Source organism: Ptychodera flava (genome assembly GCF_041260155.1).
Source record: "Ptychodera flava strain L36383 chromosome 23 unlocalized genomic scaffold, AS_Pfla_20210202 Scaffold_23__1_contigs__length_28996876_pilon, whole genome shotgun sequence".
Lineage (NCBI taxonomy): Eukaryota > Metazoa > Hemichordata > Enteropneusta > Ptychoderidae > Ptychodera > Ptychodera flava.
In genome coordinates, this window is record NW_027248277.1 from 3012428 (window position 1) to 3037557 (window position 25130).

Sequence of the window (25130 nt, forward strand, 5' to 3'; positions counted from 1 at the left end):
ATACCTTTCTTAGTTTGAGCATTTAAAGTTCCTGATAAGCAATTGGATTGGTGAAGTACTTTGGCCGCCATATTGGATTTTGCGTAAAACATGCAATTCCAAGTAAAACGTACAGTAACTCTGAGATGATGTTCAAAATCCTACTTTTCCAAGCTCGAATTTTGCACATAATATCATTAGTGCAAGAACTTTCAACCATGTTAACCGCTTGGGCCCTGCGAGCGCTGCTTGCAGCTTTAATTTTTTTTAGTATCCCTGTACCTTCAAATAAGTTCCAATCTTCTCCTATCAACTTCTCAGTTTTTCTTGAAGATCGTCAAGTTTTGTTTGCCCTTCAACTTGCTTGATGATCTGTATCAATCCTAAGTCTTAAGCAGGTTTAAAACTTAAAAGAGCCGCCAATTTCACCATCTTGCTTTTCAACATTGAATTCGACGTTTAATGATGGTGCCTTCTTTCTTTTAGTCCACTGGAATTGGTTTAAAATTTCTGCGTTGAATATACGTACAGTTATCGACGGCTTCAAGCTTTTGTGTGGGAATATTTTGACGTTGATGTCCTTCAACTTGACTTTGTCTGTTATCTTTATGTAGTCACGTTCTTGAATGTCATGAATTGCTTCACCAGTATCGATCATAAAATATATCTTCGATGTCCGCTGTCGGATTCTTTACAGTAATTGTGCGAATTGTTTCATCTTGTATGCTGTATATGTACCGATAGTCGGAAGCAGAGTTGCGATCGAGATCATTTCTTTCTCTGCATCTGATGACAACGTGGTGACACAGTCTAATTGATACTACTATGTGTTGAATTTAATATATATCGGCCTTATTGATCAAGTAATCCTGTCTCTGTTATGAACAATATAAGCTGTGGGAAGAATTTTATACAAACCAATTTTATCAGAATTGATGCATTCTGGGACGGAGCTGAGGTCAGAGTCCATATTTCATAAATGTGAACTGTTTCATGGTTTATCAAAATTCCACGATGCATGACTAAACTGTTTTACTTTTCCACTACAGATTTGAAAACAAAACAAAACAAAGTAACTTTCTTGAAAGGGCAAGATATTTTACTGTTGGTTGACATCACACCGATTTTAGAGTTGACGATTGGAATGCTTGAATTCTGCAGCAGTTAATTATCACCACGATAAACAAATGAACTCGAGGAGGATAAACAGATTAAGCAGATGTTTTTCTATTATACTGCAAAACACAAGCTGCTACGATTTATTCTGCTATAAACCCTGTTTTGAAGCATATGCACACTCAATGATCGCTGTACTTCTCACTGGACCCTGTGTTGAATACAATCATTAGTATTTGGACAAGTGACCAAACAAGGACAGTGTTGTCAAATACTCACCTCTGAACCCTTGACCTCATGGATGTAATGTAGTGATCATTTTTTAAACTTTCACCATGTTTTTTAATTATTGCTGGTAGAACATAAGAAAACCAAAATCGTAAAATTTAGGAACTAAAGCTGCCAACAACAGGAATGGCGGCACTTTCCAAGATGACGTAAATCCATATTAATTTGTAAAATACTGAAATATGAACATTCTACAGCCTACACTGTCTTTACTTGGTAGTATCATACATGTAGGCAGAGAGTAATGCATGTGTATTAATGTATTCATCTATGGTTATAAAGTCAATTTCAGTTTTAAACCTTAAATATTCTTTTTAAAAGAATTCCCTTTACATTTTAACCCAAAAGGAGTTATGAATAAAAAAGGAAATTTTGAACATTTATGTTGCCATCGTTACTTGTTTGCGAGATCGTAATATTGAATTTGTATAGAAGAAAATCTTCGTCAATATGACAAGAAAATTCTAACAAAAATTCACTCGAACGTAAACATTACAACCTCCTGAAAAACAAAAAGAATCAGAGGTTGTTGACAAAATAAGAACTTTTGAGCAATACAGCATTGCCATGGATACCAGCCATACATTCTATGAGTCTTTCAATTCATTGGAATCACTAGAAAGTGAACTGCAGCATGTCGATATTTTCTGGAGAATTTTTATTTCAATTGCAAAACAACATTTGTAAAAAAAATGTATTTAAAAGAATTATGTGTTTCAAAAATTTGTGGGGCAGTGATTAAAAGTATATTCTTCTTACAGCAGAACAAAAGGTAAGCTATGCAACGATGCATTCAATAATTTTCGCAAATTTGACGTTTTGTTCTTTCAGGTGACTGGTCATTGACATCGGTCGATGGTCAACATCAAGGCCAAGGACAAAAGTTCAAGACGCCAAGAGGTTTAACCTTCCACCTTGATAAACTTGTGGTGTGTGACCGCGGTGACAATATTGTACAGATATTGAACAAAGATTATACTGTGACAAAGTCCTAGGTAGCTTTGATGGTCAGTTTGCAAAGCCATTCCGGCCACTAAGTGTAGCCATCTCACGTTTCAACTACTATTTCATACTTGATGATGAAAATAAACAAATTGTTGTTTGTGATGAAAATGGTAAAATTATCCAATAATTACTCTACCTGAAAACATAAAAGAAGTCTTTGACATAGCTCTGATGGATGACTTACTTTTTGTCACTTTGAGTTTTACCATCGATAGAAATCAGGATAGCGGTGATAGACTGGTCAAGTACACTCAAAAGGGAGAGTATGTTGCAGAATTCGGTGATACAGGGGATTACCGTACAGAATTTGCCTGGCCAGTGTCTGTAGCTGTAAACAGCAACAAAGTCATCTTGGTTTATGACAGAGGTAATTCCTGCATCAAGTGGTTTGACAGTGACCTGAATTTTTTATATCAATTCGGACAAAGTCAGCTATCCGGGATTAAAATTGCAGGATACAAGGGATACATTGCTGTTGATGAAGATGATAATGTTTATGTCAGTGACGTCAGTGATAGGATCAGAAAATTTCGATGTGATGGAAAGTGGATCTGTGATCTATTCACAGGTCAAGTGACTGAACCTGTGTACATTGCAGCAACGGGTGATAAAATTGGAATTGTAGAGTGGGGCAGTGACAAAATCAAAATATTTTTGAAGAAGATAAATACACAAATATGAAGTGTATGTCTGAATGACATCAACATGTCAGAATTTGGAGGAATGTTTACAAAGGAATAATTTTGTTAGTGTTGAAGTTTGAACACATTGTATTGACTTGATTGCGTTGTTGACAAAGATGTCATGGCAACAAGTTGAATCCAAGGTTATTGTTAAAAATTTAGAAATATGGTTGTTGACAAAAACTGTTATTTTGTCAGTCGATTCATCTTAGGGATATTAGAAATCCAAAACGGAGATGTTTTGTGGATTTATCATCAACAATTTTGACCAATTTTGTCATGGAGGTATTTGACTGCCGTTGTACAAGGCATACCCAAAAGACAACAATTGTAAAAATGTTTGTTGATATTTAAATATTGGCATTATTTTTTTACATGTTCAAATTTAATTTTGGCTAGAACAATCTTAGAGACACAGTAGCTCACTTCTTTTGTATACCTTATGGAACAATTCTTCAAATTGTGTAAATTTTTCGCCGACAATGATATCAACTCCGACAAGTGGTTGTCTTTAGGCAATAGTACAGATACACCTTCCATCACATCGCCATAAATATCGGGCGGAATATCAATTGTGTGTGCAAAATAAGAAGAGATAAAATACCTGCATACCTGATGATGTTAATCTTGTTGAAATTAGTCTTAAAGGCGGAGCCTCCCTTTAAAAGGGCGCCAACGTATGGCGGCGTACTCATTGTTAAGTGGACACCAAACAGGCAACATGAGGGCACACGCTCCAAAAATGCCACTTTTTAGTTTTTTCCTACCGCAAACACGCTGACAGACTGCCAAGCGGTCAGCACGAAGCTGCTGCTGATTGAACTCTGTTGTTATATTCAAATTCTAACGTGACTGAAGACGTTTTTTTAAGGAAATTCGAGTGTGGTGGTGGGGAATAAATGACCGTTTGCAATTTGAACCGATCGTCAATCAAACGGTTATATAAGCTCTATTTGCAGGATTAGCAAAAGGTGACAAAAGAGTGAAATCAGTTTGTGTAATTAATGTTATAGAAATCAAACATTGTACTGGCCATGTGTTTGACTGGGAGGAGAACTCACCTAATGTGAAAACCTTGGATTGAAAAGTGCGGCTTTAAATCTGTCGATATTTCCATCCAATGGAGGAAGATTACTCCGACTTATGGTTTACAAATAACGACTTCAAACTTAATGATCAACGCCATTCTCAGCTCAAGAACTATACGTTAAGGGCGTTTGTATCCAGGTTGATCTCACTATGTCAAGAGAGGGGTCGACTCAGGCATTTCTTCGTTTTACAGGCTTTTATAGGGTAGTTTTGAAATATTCACTGTGTTGTCTTTCTCTATCAGTGTTTTTGTTTTTTACTTGTATTTGAAAAATTTTTTAGACAGTTTAATCGTGAACTTTAGGGTGAGAACAATCGGTGTCCTTCCTGATAAAAGTGGTTGCTACCGTATGAAATTACAATAGTGTCGAGAAACATTGTATCAAAGTTAGAGCAGTAACTAAGGACGCTTACATCCCAGACATGTGTAAGATGTAAACAAACGTGAAACGTGATCTCGAGCATAGACCACTATTTATTTCTTGTGAAGTTCACGATACCAAATCTTTATGTTTTAGATTTCAACCCAACTTTTACCAACATGTACAGGATTATCTGAGCGTCACCTTGTGATTTTGACATCTATAACAGCCATGTGATGATATTGTACCTGTAGCATCAAGTTTTGATCCGAACATTAAATACTTTGTACTCTCTGACGTAAAGATTTCCTTCTGTTCACAATTGCATTACTTCTGTTTATGTAAAATCATAGATAATTTAGAGATAAATTTTACAACTTTCACAGATAACACGATTTGAACTAAATAAAATAACATGCACGTTTATTTTCAATGCCTTGCTGTGTTTTATCGATGGAAGTAAAAGTATCAAAACTTAAAGGCGCAAGTCGCTTTTAAATTATTGCATAGACTGACAGTTTATTAGATTCATTTGTCAACGAATACAATTTTGAATTTTAAATTTTAAATTTAGAAGTGCATTTTGTATAATAGAGAGAAGTGTATATTTCATTAATTTTGCATCGCAGTTTTAATGTATTCAGCCTGTTCTGCAGTAGTGTGTAGTAGCGGCAATATTTCATACTTCTACAAGATAATGTATCCAAGTTAATAGATGTTTATTTTGAGTATGTTATGTTCCCAATTGTATTACTTCTGTTTATGTAAAATCATAGATACATTTTACAAATAATACGATTGGAACTAATTTTTGAGAATTTAATCTTTTGGCATTTTAAAATTTCTCAAAAGTGTTTGGTGCGTTATAGCTGAATGTTGCAATATTACAATTTACTCATAAAAACAAGTGTATTGCTTAAAGAGAAAAGCAGGTGAGATAACATTTGCAGATTAAGCTGACATTAGTTCACTATCTAATTATCCAAATTAGTTCCAATTGTGTTCATTATCTATTTATAATATGTTGTTTCAATTACTTTTGTTGGTAATTTAAAAAAACATGCACATTCATTTTCAGTGCATTGTTGTGTTTCTTATTGAAGGAAGTAAAAGTGCCAACAATTTAAAGATGCAAGTCGTTTTTAAATCACTGCATAGAGTGACTGTTCAGTAGATTTATTTGTCAACCAGTACAAGTTAAAATTTCAAATTCTAAATTTCAAGTGTATTTTGCATATAAGAGAGAAGTATATATTTTATTAATTTTGCAGCGTAGTTTGAATGTATTCAACCAGTTCTGCAGAAGTGTGTAGTAGCAGCAATATTTATGTTTTCGATTGGAAACAGTTTATAATTCTACAAGATAATGTATGCAAGTCAATAGATGTTTATTTTGAGTATGTTTCAGGTGTCAATTTGTAAACGTGTATGTACCTCTGTCAATTTTAAATGAATCTGAATTAAAAACACATTTCATTGTTAATTTTCATGTGTGGACTTGTTTTATTGTTCAATTCTTATATTGCATGTGACAAGAGCAATATATGCCAACTTTTGTTATTTTGAACACGTTTTATAGTGTTTTCTCTCAACTGCACAATTACGCGAATTTCACATTTCGTACCATTGTCTGCCCTGGAAAAGTTACTGACAGCTCGGAAATAGCGCACGACACAGCAAGCAAAGATGTTCATATAAGGGTGACCCAAGTGCATAGTGCAGTGACCTGTGAATTTGCTGTTGTTTCTAGTCATAATACCCCATCGGAAAGAAAAAAATATCGCCTGTCATTCAACTCTAGTCAGACTGCATGACGGGGAGTCTACGCATCAAAAAAAAAAGCCAGGAAGGTAGTTTTGGTTCAATCTCCATGGACACTAGTACAATTATTCTATGTTCATGTTTTGATAGCGGTAAAGTTTGAAAGCAGAACTTGACACACTGTATTAATAATGCAATTATGGAAAATTCCAGCTTTGTAGGCACGATGAGCTAACAATCTCGATCGCAGTAGAACGCAATCAATATCATTTGATCATCGCATATTTTCATATGGATTTAAACTCAAAAATTTAGACCAAAACATGTCCAAGGTAACAAGTACGTCAAATTCTAAGTCTGGCAAACCTGTGGGTAGCAAATCTACAGAAGATTGAGAGCAGCCGAACACATCACAAACTGACAAACATCATGATGATGACGATGATAGTACGGGCCACAGGCGTGATGTTTTCTGGGTAGTTTCTATGAGTGTAGTTTATGCTACGTTCCGTCGTTCTCTTCCGTAGCCTAATCACCAATTAGGCTACGGAAGAGAACCAATTAGGCTACGGAAGAGAACGACGGAACGTAGCATAAACTACACTCATAGAAACTACCCAGAAACATCACGCCTGTGGTACGGGTGCTGCATGCGACATCGATGATGCTATATGACATAAAACTGGTCCAATAATCATTTCCGTTCAAGATAATACATTACCAGGTCCATGGGACATGTTTGATTTACACATTCAAGTAGGCAATCCTGAACGACTGATAGTTAATACGGCCTTTAACGTGACACTTTGTCTCCTACAAAGACAGCTACTGTTGTATTATCATGAACTTCTCCTGAATTTGATACTTTAAACTGAAACTAAAAGTCTTACTTTCAAACCAGAAGGCGGCTATATTACGTGAAATGCCCGACCAAATTTAGGGAGCCTTCAGTAATTACAGGGGGTGCGACAGGGAATTGGGGGGGTCACTTTTCAGAAAACAGTTCAAGGGGGAGGGTCACTTTTTATAAGCCTATCTTGGGGAGGGTCACTTTTGACAGAAGCTGATTTTATGGCCAAAACTTTGATTGTCCATGTGATATTTCCTGAATAGGAAATCCCCAACAAAATATGTACACATTATAGACCACCATGTATAGTAAATTGACATTTCAGTGAAATTCCGAAATCAAAGTTCTTATACAACCATAGACTTGTAACCACTCTAGTCTAATCAAGATCAATAATGTGAATAATCAAGCATACATAAATGCACAAATTTATTTAACTTTGTACTGAAAAAAAATATTCATAGTTTCATCATAGACTGCAATGCATAGTGAATTGACATTTCAGTGAAATTCCAAAATCAAATTTCTTACACAACCATTGACTTGTAACCACTCTAGTCTAATCAAGAACAATAATCTTAATAATCGAGCATACATAAATGCACAGATTTATCTAATTTTTTACTGAAAAAAAATTATTCATATTTTCATCATAGACCGCAATGCATAGTGAATCGTTATTTCAGTGCAATTCCAAAATCAAATTTCTTACACAACCATTGACTTGTAACCACTCTAGCCTAATCAATAATAATTATCAGATTTGTCTGGTCAGATTTGTTTTTAAATAGCTTCATTTTTGAACAGGACTTTTGACTTTTTCAGTGTGTTAAAGACAAAACCTGTAACAACAACTTTCTAGATCTTGTATTTTGTAACATCAACAATATAGAAGTACATTATGTTGAGCCCATGGTTAACTCAATTTATAAGGCAATAGTGTGTGAACTGTCTGCCACATGTTGCAGCAGTGCTCCCCTGAAATCTGACAGAGTTATTTACAATTATAGGAAAGCTGATTTTAGTCATTTAACTCAAACACTGGCTTGTATACCCTGGTGTATCCTAGAAGACAAAACAGATGTTTATGAGTGCATCGACCTGTTTTATGATCTTCTTTTTTTCCGCAATCAATGACTGCATCCCAAAAGTCAATGCAGGCAAACGAAAATTCCCTCTTTGTTATGACAGTGATCTTATTTGTTTGCTCCTGGAGAAGGAAGCTGCCTATCGTCATTGTACAAGGGGTATTACTTCTTATTGTGAATTTTCTAAAGCTCGAGGAGAATTTAAACGAGCAAGTAGAATTAAATACAAAGAGTATTATTCAAATGTTGAATATGACATTCAAAACAATATTAAGCGTTTCTTGGGACATGTAAAATCAAGATGTACATCAAAATCTTTCCCAAACTCAGTGCGCTATAACAATCAGTCTGCCTCTAAATCGAAAGAAGTTGCAGATTTATTTTACAATTTCTTTCAGTCCGTCTTCAAACAAAACGACCAAACCACAGCTGTTCCATCTTTTGATGATGTCACAACTGATGCCTTATGCAATGTACATATTTCTATTGACATCATCCTCAAACATCTCAAGATATTGGATCCTAAAAGCCATGGGTCCAGATAACATCCCAGGTATTTTATAAAAGCGATGTGCAAATCAACTTGCTCACCCACTGATGCTTTTATATAACAAGTCAATTGAGAAAGGTACATTTCCAAGCCCGTTTAAGCAAGCAAATGTTGTACCAAGTTTCAAAAGTGGTAGCAAATGCGATGTCACAAACTATAGACCAGTGTCAGTTCTCTCCTTAATAAGCAAAACATTTGAGAAAGTGATCTTTGATGATATATTTAACCATGTTAAACAGCATATATGTAATTCACAGCATGGCTTCATTAAGACTCGCTCTACTCAGACCAACCTTGCAACCTATGTTGATTTTCTTGCTAACTGTTTTGACAAGAAACTACAAGTTGATAGCATCTGCACTGACTTCTGTAAGGCTTTTGACACTGTTAACCACAGACAGTTAGTTAACAAACTAGAACGTTATGGTTTTTCTGGTCAAGTTCTACAGTTGTTAAAATCATATTTAAGTAACCGTCAACAAAGAGTAGTTATTGACAATCGCTTTTCTGAGTGGGGCCAAGTATCATCGGGTGTACCCCAAGGGTCACTACTTGGTCCACTGTTATTCAGTATTTATGTAAATGATTTACAAAGTGTTTGTATAGATCTCTTATATGCAGACGATGCTAAAATCTTTAGACCAATTAAACTATTTCAGATAGTTTAAAACTTCAAGAAGATGTTGATAGAGTAGCCATCTGGTGTCGATCTTGGAAACTCGATTTAAATGTCAAAAAGGGTTCTGTGATCTCTTTTCCCAACAAGAGGATTTTAGTAGTATATAAAAGTTCCTTTCTGAGACAAATAAGAATATTTACAAGACCCCATTTTATCCATTTTAGCTACAGAGGGAAAAATTCCCCCTCCCTGTAGCTGAAGTGTGACCCTGACCTGTATATGAACTCACGTACGCGTCAGCTGGTGTGAGTACTGATGTATAATAAACGTTTACAGATGACTCACTGGCGTATAATAGACATTTACGTCTTGATACATGCATACATACATACATACATACATACATACATACATACATACATACATACATACATACATACATACATACATACATACATACATACATACATACACACAGACATACTTACATACATACGTTGTTGAAATGGGTAAATACCTAAATGCGTAACTGCAGACAGACTGACAGATAGATAGACAGACAGATAGTACATACATACGTACATACGTATATACATACATACAGGCACATACATACAGACATACATACATACACATATACAGGCACACAGACAGACATTTCATGACATTCCATGGTCAATTATTGACGAGCTACTCTAACATAAGCAAGCGATGCAATCTCTGCATATCAGAAAAGCTGCACATTATCAATACTGAGAAATCTTTGCTGTTAACAAACAATCTGAGTTGGTTTCAAAATGTCGCCACCAAAACAAATATTATTTACCAAAGTTTAACACCACATACAAATAGAATGGTATGTCCCAAAGATTTAAAAGAAAGTGGGGTAAGGATCCTTTAACTTCATTCGTCTGATGATTGAAGGATGCATGGACCTTAAGTAATAATCTTTACCGCCCTGATACAAGTTTAGCAGGCCAAGGTCGTACGGAGGAAGGGCTCGAGTGTGAGGGCCCATATGCCGTGTGACTATGGTTCGCAAAACTTGTATCTGGGCCGTAAAGGTTTTATCATATACCGTATGGAATGATAAATATGTACTTAACATAATAATAAGATTTGTTCAGAGGTAAAAATTTGTGCGATATCAAATATTCATTGCCATTTGTGTCAATTTTTCAGAAAAGCAATGGCCTCTTCACATAGTTGATTTACTTACATAATGACATTATTTGTTTACCTGCAGAAGAACACGCAAAGCTTCATACATGAGCAACAGAGATCCAGGTTGTAATCAAGGTGTATTAAAGAAGGACAAATGCGTGATGTAAATTAGTGTCATTTGGCACGCACTTAGGATAGGCCTACAATGGATTTCACTTGACTTTAGAAATATTAAATGTCACCAGCCCGACTCCACTGTCGCCACTATACAATCTTAGCGAGCAGACATTTTCCTAATCTCGCTTTGACTTTATGTACAAATATAACATTCCCTGATAGCAACACGCGTTGTAACAAGTATTGAAGCAGTTCATATAGTTCAACAGTCAACACGATTGCCCATATTTGGACGTGCAGAATTCAACGCGTTCATCCAAATTTGGGCACTGGGCTGGGGCATGATACGTTAAAAAATGCATGGATGTGAGGGTGCTTTCTCACGAAGCTTTATATAGGCACATGAATGTAGGTATATGATAACAGATATTATTACTGTTACGCTGTACTTTGTGTACAGGGAAATGAATCATTTAGCTTACCACTTGTAGGTCCATGGTCTGTTGATGTCGATGCCATGGATGTAGAACTCATCACATCTTGAACTGAATTTGTCGCTTCATCGTGGTTTTCATCTGGAATATAAAATGGGCAAATGTCAATGTTTTTGATGATTATTCTTCATTTTTCAATTCTATGTTGTACAGTATCTCACTGTCTATTTTACTGAGACTAAGAGTCCAATTTCAACCAAGTGTCATAATCAGCATAACTTTAGTTGGACACATACAAGAGGTTTGAACTGGTAAAGTCTACCACGTAGTCATCTTTGCAAAACTTGCATCATATGAGGAGTGTGAAAATAAACTTTCTTTGACATACATGTCGATGCTGGTAGCTGGTACTGTGAGTGCTGATACTGGGTATATGACTGTTGTGACTGTTTTGAAAGCACTGTGTGACTTTTTTGAGCTAATTTGCATATTTTCAACAATATTAAAAAATACCGCAATTATACGGTGTCGCTCAAATTTGATCAGAATTGGTATATACCAGTTTGGGTACCAAAGATCAACAATAAATGTTGCTTCTATCTGTTCAGTGCAGGATAATTCTACGTTGATGTTATGACAATGATTTCTGCACAGTACAACCAGGAAAACAACAAGAAGTATTTAAACCAGAAAAACAAGAATAACAAAAGTAAATAAGGTCTGAAACTTGAGGTACTGGAGGTCAACTTTAGCAACATGCATAGCAGAAACAGCTAGCCCCTCTTAGTTTGAGCATAGACAGTCTTCCCCCTCTCTTGTCTATGGTTTGAGCAGGTCTGTTAATATGTAACAGTTCATAAACAATGACAGGATATGACTCAAGGTCAGTGGAGTTAGCCTGTCTTTAACTGGCATGCCATCACTCCTGCACATTTACAGAATTTCCCTTTTTTTTACCTCATTTGCACATTTTTGACACTGACGTGTTCATTTGAACAACATCGCATCTCAACCCCTGCATCTACCTGTACACCAAATACTGAGATGGTAGCTTTGGCGGTATGGTAGCCTTTGTGTGTGACGGACATACATCCGCACATACATTTCCACATACATACATACAGACAGACAGACGCCACCGACTCATCATGTAAGCTCTTTTTGGTATTTATATACAAAACCGAATATGAGCTAAAAACTAAAAAAGATATTTTGTCAGAATCATATGTTCATCAACACAGGAAATATCAAGTCTGTAAGTACTACAGTTCCCCAGATATTTGAGTGGACGGACATCCTCACAAACAGACATACATACATACATACATACAGACTGACAATGGATGCCGGACGGATACCCATCCCAATAGCTTCTATAGACTATTAGTCTATAGTAATGGCAATTTACGTCCAATTCTCAGATGACTGCGGTAGTTACTGTACTTTACCTAGCGCTGTGGACCGCGTTGCCGTCTCCGAGTGGCGGCGCGGCGTTGTATAAGTATAACTAAGAGAATGTCGTCGCAAACTTATAAAGACCAGCGACTGTTTTAAAATCGAAATAAAACTATGCAAAACAATCTGAAATATCGTATAGAAGTAAGGTTAGGGGCACAACACCTGCTCTTCAGCCACTTGGCGACTAGGCGTGGGTCCGATTGACAGCTACACACGCGATTGTGCAATACCTTTGGCAAAGCTTGTTCGAAGATCAGACGAAGCTTCACGCCCGAGCTTCGAATACCAATTTGCGTACCAAGATTATTTGAAGATTCGTGATTTTAACCTTCAGCCAAGGTTTGCCTATTTGTTGAAGCTTTGATGAACCAACCTTAGGGAAAGCTTTGCTGATCAGCTTTGCTGAATCTTTGACCTCCTGACCTTTGTCGAGCTTCAACATACCAACCTCTTTCGAAGCTTCCTTTTTCTGACCTTTGTCGAAGCTTAAACATTCCAACCTCTTTCGAAGCTTCCTCCGTCTGACCTTTGTTAAATCTTCACATACCAACCTCTTTCGAAGCTTCCTCTTTTTTACCTTTGTTAAATCTTCAAACTACCTACCTTTACTGCAGCTTTGATTTCCTGATCTTGGTCGAAGCGTCAGCGTACTAACCATTGTTGAAGCTTCGAACCTCTAACCTTCAATGAACCATTGACCTCCTGACCTTTGACCACTATTGCCATATGCAATCCTTCTCAAAGCTTTGTTCTATCAATATTATCTCAGGAGCTACAGTAGTGGTAACTTTCGGTGATTTTTACATAAATTTTGTTCTGGCTCGCTAAAGTTGCATTTTCTGGTTATGTAGATCATACAGCCTGACTATATGCCCATTTATATCCTGCTCTCTAACACAGAATGTTCGACGGCAGAACAAAATTACTATTAAAAATCTTCAAAAGGTAATGTTACATCTGCTGTAATTTATCTCAGGTCAGTTTTATGAAATGTGACACTGCTTTTCCTCTTTTCTTTCTTATTGAGATATTCATTAACTCTTCTTCATACAAGTCTTTTATGATGTTTCATTGTTTTTATCTTTCCCGTCAACTGCAGTTTCTTTTTCCTTAAATAGAAAAAGAAACTGTAGTTCACATGAAAGACAAAAAACAGTGAAAAATTATAGCAAGTCAGAGATCTAACATCAATTGCCCCTTTGTCAACCAACTTGATAATTGGCTTTTCAATGACAATCTGTAGCTGATCAGTTGTACATTCGGATTCCTTTTTATCAACTTGAACAACAAAAGGCAACATAATAATTAGACAGTACATTAGACAATGTTGATAATTCATTATTAATATCTGCAATTGCAATGTTTTGTGAATTGTTTCCTTTCTTGTATGTCGTACAGGTATAGAACTACATGTGTTTTTGATATATAATTGATGTAATTTTGTCAGTGAATCTATTGTTTGGTTGAAATCGCTAAATTTCCATGAGAATGTTGTAAATAACTGATACTTATCTGCTGGAGAAGGTTGGTCATTAAAACATTGTATTGCAGATGATTGTAGTTAAAAAACATTGTAAACAGTCTATAAATGTAATTACTGTTAAAGCTTACTATTATCAATGTAAATGACTGAGACGTAGTCAAAGATGTCACGCTAACCATTTATTCTTATATACGCAGAAAATCTTGACAAATTAATTAGAAAATCTCATAAATTGAGTAATTATTTTATAAAAATTTGAACAAATTTTCATATTTTAACAAATTACCTGGTAATTTATCCTACAAATTAGTACTTTTAATGCTAATGCATTCTATTTAAAGCCTATTGTTTTGTATGGGGGACCAATATGGAATAACTATTCTGCAAATGTCTTGAAAAATTGAAAGTTGCTTACAATAATGCTGCACGACTGTTATTGGGTTATGAGAAACGGAGCAGCGAGAGTCTAATGTTTGTATCTAACAGAATGAGCAACTTTGATGCTCTTCTGAGAAATCAGATTAACAGCCTGAGACAAAGACTTTTGAAAAGTAGCAATGCAATTGTACGAAATGTATGTAAATCATTGTATTTCAACTCAGAGATGGTAAAACACTGCAATAAGTTACTCTTTGTTTAAATGTGTTTTAAAACAAACCCATTGGATTATGTATGTAGATATAATCAATTTTTCTATCTTTTGAACAATAATTTAATTTAGTAACTGAATTTTCATACTATTGCCATATTAAACTTTAATATCGACGTTCAAGTCCGAAATAAAGATATAATAATAATAATATTAATAATATTAAACCTAACAGTGAAAACCCTTTGAGGCTCTACGTAATTATCAGCAAACAGGAATAAGGTTGTTATTTGGTTTTCTATTCCTCCCCTGTGTACGCCTTTCTTCTTTTCTCATCTCTATCGAACCAATAGCACCATTTGTTCTCTCTATTTTCTGTAATGCACCTAGCCTAGAATATTTAAAGTTGCTCCAGAAATTGTTTATTTCCTTTTCATGTCTATTTCCGATCCTGCCGAAGAGACCTTTTGGTGTGCAAACGCTCTCTGGAAATAAAGAAAAACACTCACATGTACACAAATAATTTTTTCTTTTTTTTTAATTACAGGTGCAGGAAAATATTATGACTGTAGCCTCCAAAGGGACCTGATATATTGTTGAGTATTGTTTGATACATCAACAAATGTTGTGTCCTTGTTGAGGTTCTTAGTCACAATCAACTGTACTGAGTTAAACTTTGAATGCAAATGTGTGGCACAATTTAATTTTTTCTTTTCAATTTTAGATTCCACATTATTACATTTATATACCAATGATTATATCGTAGATTCTGTTATAAGAAGTGAAAGGAGTAAGAGTGAATAAAATTTTATTATGGTTGCAAATAATATGTACGACCTTCGTTCCTTTCCTCATGTTTATACATGTATTTTGGATTCAAGTTGCTTTAATTGAATTTTTTTTTCAATCTTTACTCATGATATATATCTCTTTAAGGTAGTATCACCTCAAAAGTGAAAGACTTAAACTTTTGCTCTAACTTTCCTCAAGTCATGTTTCAATCATTCTCTTTCAAAATCAAGAATAAAATATGGGGTCATCGTGCAAATTTGGTACTCGTGAAACAAATTACTCAAGATTTACCGATACTAGAAATTCAAATGGCCGCCATGTTTTAACTCGATGGAGATAAATAAAAATTTCTGAATTTCGAAAAAAATACGTCAGTGAAAAGTTTTCTTTCACTAAGATCTTTAAAATGAACCCCAACATGTGGTATATCATGAGAGAATTGTAAAAGCTTGACAGTCTGACTATCTGTTCCCGAGGTGCGTTCTACCTTGAGGGGACACTATGTGTGGTCATTATTGTTGTTGATATGGTTAAATGAATGAAAGTGCAGATTGTAATTCAAATTTCATCTTTAATAATGCTTATTATATACAATACGATTGTGTTCATATGCTTGATAATTGGAATTTCATCATGTCATTGGAGTTGAACATGAAACCAAAGTGATAATAATGCTGAATATCCAAAGTTACAGTTTTTATACTTAACTTAATTGAAAGTATATGAATTCTAACTAGATAGAATAAAGCAAATGTTTACAAGCCATACATATGCATATAATATCTTCGAAAATCATGCTTTTAAAAATTAGACAAATGTAACTTACCATAAGCATTGTTCTCCTCAATGTTTGTTCATAATCAGTTTCATATGACGGATAATATGATCGCCATAGCAGTCGGTTGAGGTCTTTTATTGCATGTCCTCTGTTTGACTCAAATCTGAGGAGCTGTAAGGTTTTAAAAAGTAATCATTAATATCAAATTCAATGAAGCAAGGTGTTATTGTCAATATGTATGATGTATGTATGTATGTATGTATGTATGTATGTATGTATGTATGTATGTATGTATGTATGTATGTATGTATGTATGTATGTATGTATGTATGTATGTATGTATGTATGTATGTATGTATGTATGTATGTATGTGTGTATATGCATGCATGCATGTATATGTGTATGTATGTATGTATGTATGTATGTATGTATGTATGTATGTATGTATGTATGTGTGTGTGTCTCCACATATAAATGTAGACATGCATGTTTCCTGTAATATGCCCTTGTTCAATATGGCCATGTGAGGGCGCTGTTTTTTTTAAAGCGACCACCCACTTAATCTGTTATTTGCTAGATCTTCAACTTTCCATGGTAACCTGCATGCACGCATATATATGTTTGTGTGCATGCATGCATGCAGGTATGTGTATGTACATGTATGGAACCAGGCCACGGCACATGTTATCTTAATATTTGGTTTGTAGAATTTATTCAAATAAATAATGTGGTATCAAAAAAAAATGTGAATGAGCTGTAAAAATGTAATAAACTAAAAACTTTGATCTCATTCCTTGGTAAGCCACTAAACACGACAACGGGGAAATTCCCTGTGCTACACTTTACGTTGTAAAAGCAGTAACAATCTTGCACAAGCGCCCTCTATTGAAGAACAAACCGAACCCTTAACTCGTTGATGGCATGTATAGGAATTTGCAATGATCGAAAATGCCGGCGGTTTTCGCCGTTTTTGGGGCGGTTTCTCCAGAAATCTGAGACATATTTCATCCCTGTGCTTATTTTAGGTCGTTTACTTGATGATATGGGTCGTTTATGGTGGTTTATGGTGGTTTGGCTAATTTTGGCTAGTTTGGGTCGTCTCAACCTTTGTCAATAGCCGTCCGAAAGTTTCCGAACGTCGTTCGGGAAATATCATACCAGCCGATGATGACGTCAATGCGTCATGGACCCAATCGGGAGACATCGAACGCATTCGGTCACTATCAACACTGACAACGCAGCGTTGATTTTGCCTTGCGTTACGCAGAGCACAGAACTTCCTGCTGCTGTTGCGTTGTCGGAATGAAGTTATATGAAAGTTGGTTTGATGATTTAAAAGCGATATTTTTTGGGGGAAATACCTTTCTTCGCCAATTAAATCGCCAAATTTAATTTCTGGTCGCCATTTGAAATTTTTTGTAGTTTTTGGCGAGCTGGCGATTGGGTAGCAGGAGCCCTGAGAGGATAGTTTGGAAGAGCCAATGGTGTACCGTATATGTAATGAGGTTAAGGCAAGAACCAATCACATACTGTATATGTAATTTTGACGGTTAAAGGTTAAGTGGGTTCACTTTGAAATGTTATGCTGAGATCGCTATCTGACCTAACAGATCCACAGTGACCGATCGAGTGAGAATGTTGGCTACCCAGAGGTGTCGAGTCAATTTGCGACGTTGTTCTACCGTGTTAAAAATTGTAAGGATTTCTTCAGGAATAGTTTTCTGAGTTTCTTTACCCTAGACCATGTTCGACAAAGAGTTATTGGACGTTTTTCGTACTCTTTACCAGCTTCTGGTTAACTTCTCGGCGATTGATTCTGCACGCGTTATTCTGAGCGAAGGGTCAATCGTACCGGGAAATACATGGTGATCGAAAAAATCGTGCTCCATCATGCTCCGTTCATTGACAAGAACAGTTGACCCATCGTTGCAAAGCTTGAAACATTCTCCATGCTACAGATGGAAAGGTTAAATTAAATTTGACCAAAAATAGGTGATATTTGGCGACAAATAACTTGCTGTAAATTTACAAGGGTCAAATCCTGATTTCTAGGAGCGGTACCTGGCCAGGAAAATCATCCAAAGAAGTAATATTCGATGTAATAACCACCATTATCAGTTGCCATCTCGACCGTACTGCACATTGAGCATAAAGTCTACATCTAAAAACTACCTAGTGCTAAAAATAAAGGGTGAAATCTGGCCGAAAGTTCTGAACTCATTACAATCTGCGAGCCGAGAATTGCATGGTTAATTATTCATGACGTTGGCGGCAGCAGGTTCGCTGATTGGTCAATCGTAATATCCTCTCTATGGACATAACCCGGACTGTGAAGCAATAATTATTCGCCTAGTCCTGGATTTAAATTTACTGCTTTGGCTAACAGATGAAATCCACTAATTTGAAATTAAATCATGGTCAACATGCTCAATAGATTCTATTGTTTCACTGACAAATCAAAGAATTTACATCCTAGTAAAAATGTCTCCTACGTCAAAATAAAATCCTTGTGAAAATTAATGCTTTTATAGTAATCCTGCTTTATTTGGTTATTTATATATCCCTTTGAACCTTGACCTCATTTATAATAATTTTTATAAGTTTAGATTTACAGCCTTGTAGAGGGCAAAATTCATACAGAATTAATTTAGTCACATCAGGAAATTTGTTCTCTGATTTATAAGAATAGGTAATTCCTAAAATATTCTGCCATCAAGTCATCAGTATCACAACCCCTTCAACAGTCATCATAATGTGCACAGATAAACCAATGGGACTGATTGTACAGTGTTCTTACAATTGTACAACCATTTAAAATAGTTGGAATCTAATCTTGCAACCAGTATAAGATGTCTACAGAATTGTACCAATAAATTAGTTCAAGATATTTAGGATTGAACCCCGCAACAATTCACAAACCAAGAATTGCACCTCACAACCAAATCCAGATATCTAGAATTGCACCCTGCGACCAGTTCCAGATATCTAGAATTGCACCGAGTAACCAGTTCCAGATATCTAGAATTGCACCCTGCAATCAGTTCCAGATATCTAGAATTGCATCCTACAACCAGTTCCAGATATCTAGAATTGCACCCTGTAACCAGTTCCAGATATCTAGAATTGCACCGAGTAACCAGTTCCAGATATCTAGAATTGCACCCTGCAATCAGTTCCAGATATCTAGAATTGCATCCTACAACCAGTTCCAGATATCTAGAATTGCACCCTGCAACCAGTTCCAGATATCTAGAATTGCACCCTACAACCAGTTCCAGATATCTAGAATTGCACCCTACAACCAGTTCCAGATATCTAGAATTGCACCCTACAATCAGTTCCAGATATCTAGAATTGCACCCTACAACCAGTTCCAGATATCTAGAATTGCACCCTACAATCAGTTCCAGATATCTAGAATTGCACCCTGCAACCAGTTCCAGATATCTAGAATTGCACCCTACAACCAGTTCCAGATATCTAGAATTGCACCCTGTAACCAGTTCCAGATATCCAGAATTGCACCCTGCAATCAGTTCCAGATATCTAGAATTGCACCCTACAACCAGTTCCAGATATCTAGAATTGCACCCTGCAATCAGTTCCAGATATCTAGAATTGCACCCTACAACCAGTTCCAGATATATAGAATTGCACCCTGCAACCAGTTCCATATATCTAGAATTACTGGAGTGATCACTCTTTGACATCTTGTAAACTTTCACCATTTCATTCAATTATTGCTGGTAGAATAAAGTATAAAAATTGTAAAATTTGTTAAACTAAACATTTAATTGATGATGATATCTGTGAATTTAACAGAGACAGGTCCAGAGTTGAATCTGAGGGAATTGTCATGTTTGTGTCACATGTTCTGTTACACTTCAAAACACAAGCTGTTACAATTTCCTCTGCTGTAAACCCAGCTGTGTTGAAGCATATGAACACTCAATGACTGTCCATCTTCCAACTGGAATCTGTGTTGAATATAAACACTACTACTTGGACAAGTGACCAGACTAGGAAAGTGTTTGTCAAACTCTCACCTCTGAACTTTGACCTCATTGCATGAACTGCAGTGATCACTCTTTGACATCTTGTAAACTGTCACCATTTCATCCAATTATTGCTGGTAGAATAAAAGAAAATAACATGTTAACATTTAGGAATCTATACTGCCAAAACTAGGAATAGTTTAACATTTCCATGTGGACGAAGGTGCTTTTCAAGGAATTTTAATTATCACGCCATATAATTTGAATGGAGCCTCAGAGGAAAAATCGCAGGCACGGTTTTGAAGGATATTGTCAAGGCTTGTCAATGAAGAAATTCCAACCGGAAATCTTGCAGCGTGTTCGCATAAGGCCGGGAAAACAAGTTTTTGGAAGGTTCAGCAAAACGCTTGTCACGTGACTCTTATGCAAACAATGACCGTGTACTGTGCTTGGTCGGATAGCTCTATATCAGGGCTTTCAGAAAATGTATACTTTATTGGGGTTTGAGACGTGTTCAATTGAGAAAAAAGTAAAAATCTGAAAGTGTCTAAAAGGTATTTATCATCCTTAATGTATTTGTAATGATTAAAAAGTTTAGTTCAGTCTTTTAAGTTTTGTAAAAGAATTTTTATGATATTATGACCCCTGAAGAAGTTATGAAGAAAAGCAAATTTTGAATATTTATGTTGCCATGGTTACTTGTTGGCATCATTGTACTAATGTTTCTATGTATAGAACAAAATCTTGGTCAAAATGACTAGAAAATTCCAACAAACAAGTTCACTCAAACTGAGTAACATCTATATTCATTCACACTTAGAAACCTCCAGTAAAACACTACAGAATTTCCACTGTATGTCTATAAATTCAAACATTGTCGACAAAATAAGAATTTTTAAACAATAGCAATAAAACATTGCCATGAATACCAGCCATACATTCTATGAGTCTTTCCATTCATTGAGAATCATTGAAAAGTGAACTACAGTGTGTGAATATTTCCTTGAGAATTTTTATTCAAATTACACAACATACATGTATTACCGGGAAAGATAATTTTGAGGAAATGGAATAAAATCTGTTGCCATGGTGATTAATAATGCTCAAATGTAGTAATGCATTGATAGAAAATTAGCAAGTGTGTATTAGCCTTTAAACTTTCGTGAAAAAATATTCAGGGTAATTCAACAACAGATAATTATGAAGAAAAGCAAAATATTAACATTTACGTTGCCATGGTAACTTGTTATGCATAACTTTACTAATGCATTATGCATAATAAACAAGCTTATGTCACTATGTAAACTTTTGCGAAAAAATTTTCAATCTACTTCATGAAATACAAAAGTTACAGAAAAATATATGTTTTTAGCCATTGTCATAAAAAATGTTGCCATGGTTACAATACTCAATGCAAAGAATTTTGAATTTAGCATGATAAGCTAAAATTTATGACAAAATACACTTTTACAAAATACAAAATGTACGTATTTTGCACATTTCTGCTGAAAATGCTGCCATGGTTACAGTAATTAGTGAATGAATTTATATTTTGGTTCACGATAGTTTACATCTTTGAAAATAATGAAATGTACTCAGTGCAAAGGATTTTAAATTTAGCATGACAAGTTAAAATTTATGACAAAATACACTTGTACAAAATACACAATGTACTTATTTTGCCTATTTCTGCTGAAAATGTTGCCATGGCAAATTTGCAAAATGGCTAATAATTCAGAGAATTTGCAAAAATAATATTGTACTGTACCTAAAGGAATTATGTGAGTTTTCAAAAAATTCCGGGGCAGTGAAAATTTATGTGAACTAAACTAGGTTTCATTTTACAGCTGAACAAATAGTAAGCTGTGCAACAATGTACAGAACAATTTTCACTGATTTGACCTTTGACCTTTCAGGTGACTGGTCAGTGACATTGGTAAATGGTCAACATCAAGACCAAGGACAACATTTCAAGAGTCCAAGAGGTTTAGCCTTCCACCGTGATAGACTTGTGGTGTGTGACAGTGGTAATAATATTGTACAGATATTGAACAAAGATTATACCTGTGACAAAGTCATAGGAAGCTTTGATGGTCAGTTTGCAAACCCATTCCGGCCATTGAGTGTAGCCATCTCGCATTTCAACCACTATTTCATACTTGATGATGAAAATAAACAAATTGTTGTTTGTGATGAAAATGGTAAAATTATCCAAATAATTAATCTACCTGAAAACACTGAAAGAGTCTTTGACATAGCTCTGATGGATGACTTTGTATTGGTCACTTTGCGTTTGACCTCTCTGGACATCTATGTGAGACCTGAGGACAGAGATGATAGACTGGTCAAGTACACTCAAAGTGGAGAATATCTAGCAGAAGTCAATGGTCAAATTATGGGCCAAGGACAATTCTACTGGCCGGTGTCTGTGGTTGTAAACAGCAACAATGTCATCATGGTTTATGACAGGGGCAATGAATGCATCAAGTGTTTTGACAGCGACCTGAATTTTTTACATCAATTCAGACAAAGTCAGCTATCAGAGTTGATTGTGGGATACATTGGATACATTGCTGTGGATGAAGATGATAATGTTTATGTTTGTGACGACTACAGTGATAGAATCCTAAAATATCGATGTGATGGAAAGTGGATCTGTAATCTATTGGAAGATGATGTGAGTGACCCCGTGTACATTGCAGTCATGGATGATAAAATTGGTGTTGTAGAGTATGGCAGAGACCAAATCAAAGTATTTTCCAAGTAGATGAAGTACACCAACATGAAGTGTATGTCTACATGACATCAAAATGTCAGAACTTGGAGGAATTTTTTGAAAGGAATAATTTTGTGAGCGTTGAAGTTTGAATGCATTGCATTGACTTGACTGCATTGCTGACAAGGATGTCATGGCAACAAGTTGATTGCAAGGTTATTTTTACAAATTTAGAAATATGGTTGTGGACGAAAATTGTGATTTTTGTCAGTCGATTAATCTCAGGGATGTTAGAAATCCTAAACGGAGATGTTTTGTGGATTTATCATCAACAATTTTGACCAATTTTGTCATGGAGGTATTTGACTGCTGTTGTACACGGCATACCCCAATGACAACATTGGTAAAAAATGTTTGTTGATATTTAAATATTGGCGTTATTTTTCATTTTAAAATTGAAATTTTGGATCTGACAATCTCAAAAATGTAGTCGCTCACTTCCTTTGTATGCCGATGAAAAAATCTTACAAATTTTGTGAAATTTTTATTGAAAATTTTGATCAATTTTGACAAGGGGTTGTCTACAGGCAATAGTATAGATATACCTACCATCACATCGCCATAAATATCGGGCGGAATATCAATTGTGTGTGCAAAATAAGATGAGATAAAATACCTGCATATCTAATGATATTAATTTTGTTGAAATCTGTCGATATTTCCGTCCGATGGAGGAAGATTACTCCGATTTATGGTTTATAAACAACGACTTCAACCTTAGCAATCACCGCCATTCTAAGTTCAAGAACGCACGTTGAGGGCGTTGTATCCAGGTCGATCTCACTTTGCTGAGAGGGGCACGCGAGAGGGGTCAACCCAGGGCATTATTTCGTTGTACGAAATGTACATAGTTTTATAGAGTAGTTTTGGAATATTCACAATGATTTCATTCTCTATCAGTGTGCTGTTTGTCTACTTTTATTGTAAATAGTGACTTTAAACATCTTTACAGTGAGAATTATTGGTGGTCCTTAGGAAAGTGGATGATGCTGTACGAAATAACTTTTGTGTCCGTGAAACATTGTATCAAAATTTAGACCAGTTACTAAGGACGCTTACATCCCAGACGTGTGTAAGATGTAAACAAACATGAAATGTGACACCAGCGTAGATCACGATTTTATGGCATTGTGGTTTATTTCTCGTGGGGTTCATGAGAACAAATCTTAATGTTTTAGATTTCAGGTTTTACAAATAGGAATAGTTGAGCGTCACCTCGTGATTTTGATATCTACAACAGCCATGTGATGATATTGTACTTTTATATATACTGACTATAGTATCAAGTTTTGATCTGAAAATTAAAGATATATTTTATACTCTACTGCATATAAGATTTTGTTCCGACAGAGCCGCTGTTTCAATTAATTGCTAATTCACGTGACAAAGAGATATTTATATCCAATTTCGTTTATATTTCTTCAGATTTCTTAAGACATTTGTTGGTAAGTTACAAAACCATATGAAAATATTTTCAATGCATTGTTGTGCTGTTTACTGATGGAAATCAAGGTATCAACAATCTAAAAGACGCAAGTTGTTTGAAAATTATTATAAAGACTGACTGTTCAGTAGATCCATCTGTCAGCCAGTACAATTTGAAATGTATTTTGAACACTAGAGAGTTTAATGTATCTTATAAATTTTGCAGTGTTGTGTGAATACATTGAACCAGAACTGCAGTGTAGTAGTGGCAATATTTTTGTCTGATGGGAAGTCTTTCATAATCTTACAAAATAATGGATGTAAACAAACAGTGCTTTATTTTGAGTATGTTCAGATTTTAATTTTTATACATCTATGTACAAATGTTGATTTTACGATCTGAAATAAAAGTCAAATAGTTTTAACTGTTAATTTTTTAGTTATCGGCATGTTTTATTGATCTGTTCAATTTTTGTTCCGAAAAAATGGCCAAATATTCGTATATTCGCAAGTGTTGTTCCTCATGGCAGTGGTGAGATCAGTGTATTAAAGCCCCAGTATTTGTAACTTTTAACCTTTTTTTATGTTCGAAATTACATATTATTCTCTTACATCCATCGTGAAATGTTGTTCAGTAAAGAAATAAGCCAAATTTGTGCTCCTGTAGTGACATACAAACGCTAAATATTGCCCGATCGAGTTGGATTGCCGCGCGGGTTTGTTGACAA

The 25130-nt window shown here is 35.4% G+C and overlaps 2 protein-coding genes across 2 annotated transcripts in view; one reads left to right on the top strand and one right to left on the bottom strand.

Moving 5' to 3' along the window:
* The window catches only part of LOC139123475 (uncharacterized), a 1125851-nt gene that overhangs the window by 474430 nt on the left and 626291 nt on the right, over positions 1–25130 (bottom strand). The window lies entirely within an intron of this gene.
* Positions 1–25130, top strand: part of LOC139123483 (filensin-like) — a 333102-nt gene that overhangs the window by 26259 nt on the left and 281713 nt on the right. The window lies entirely within an intron of this gene.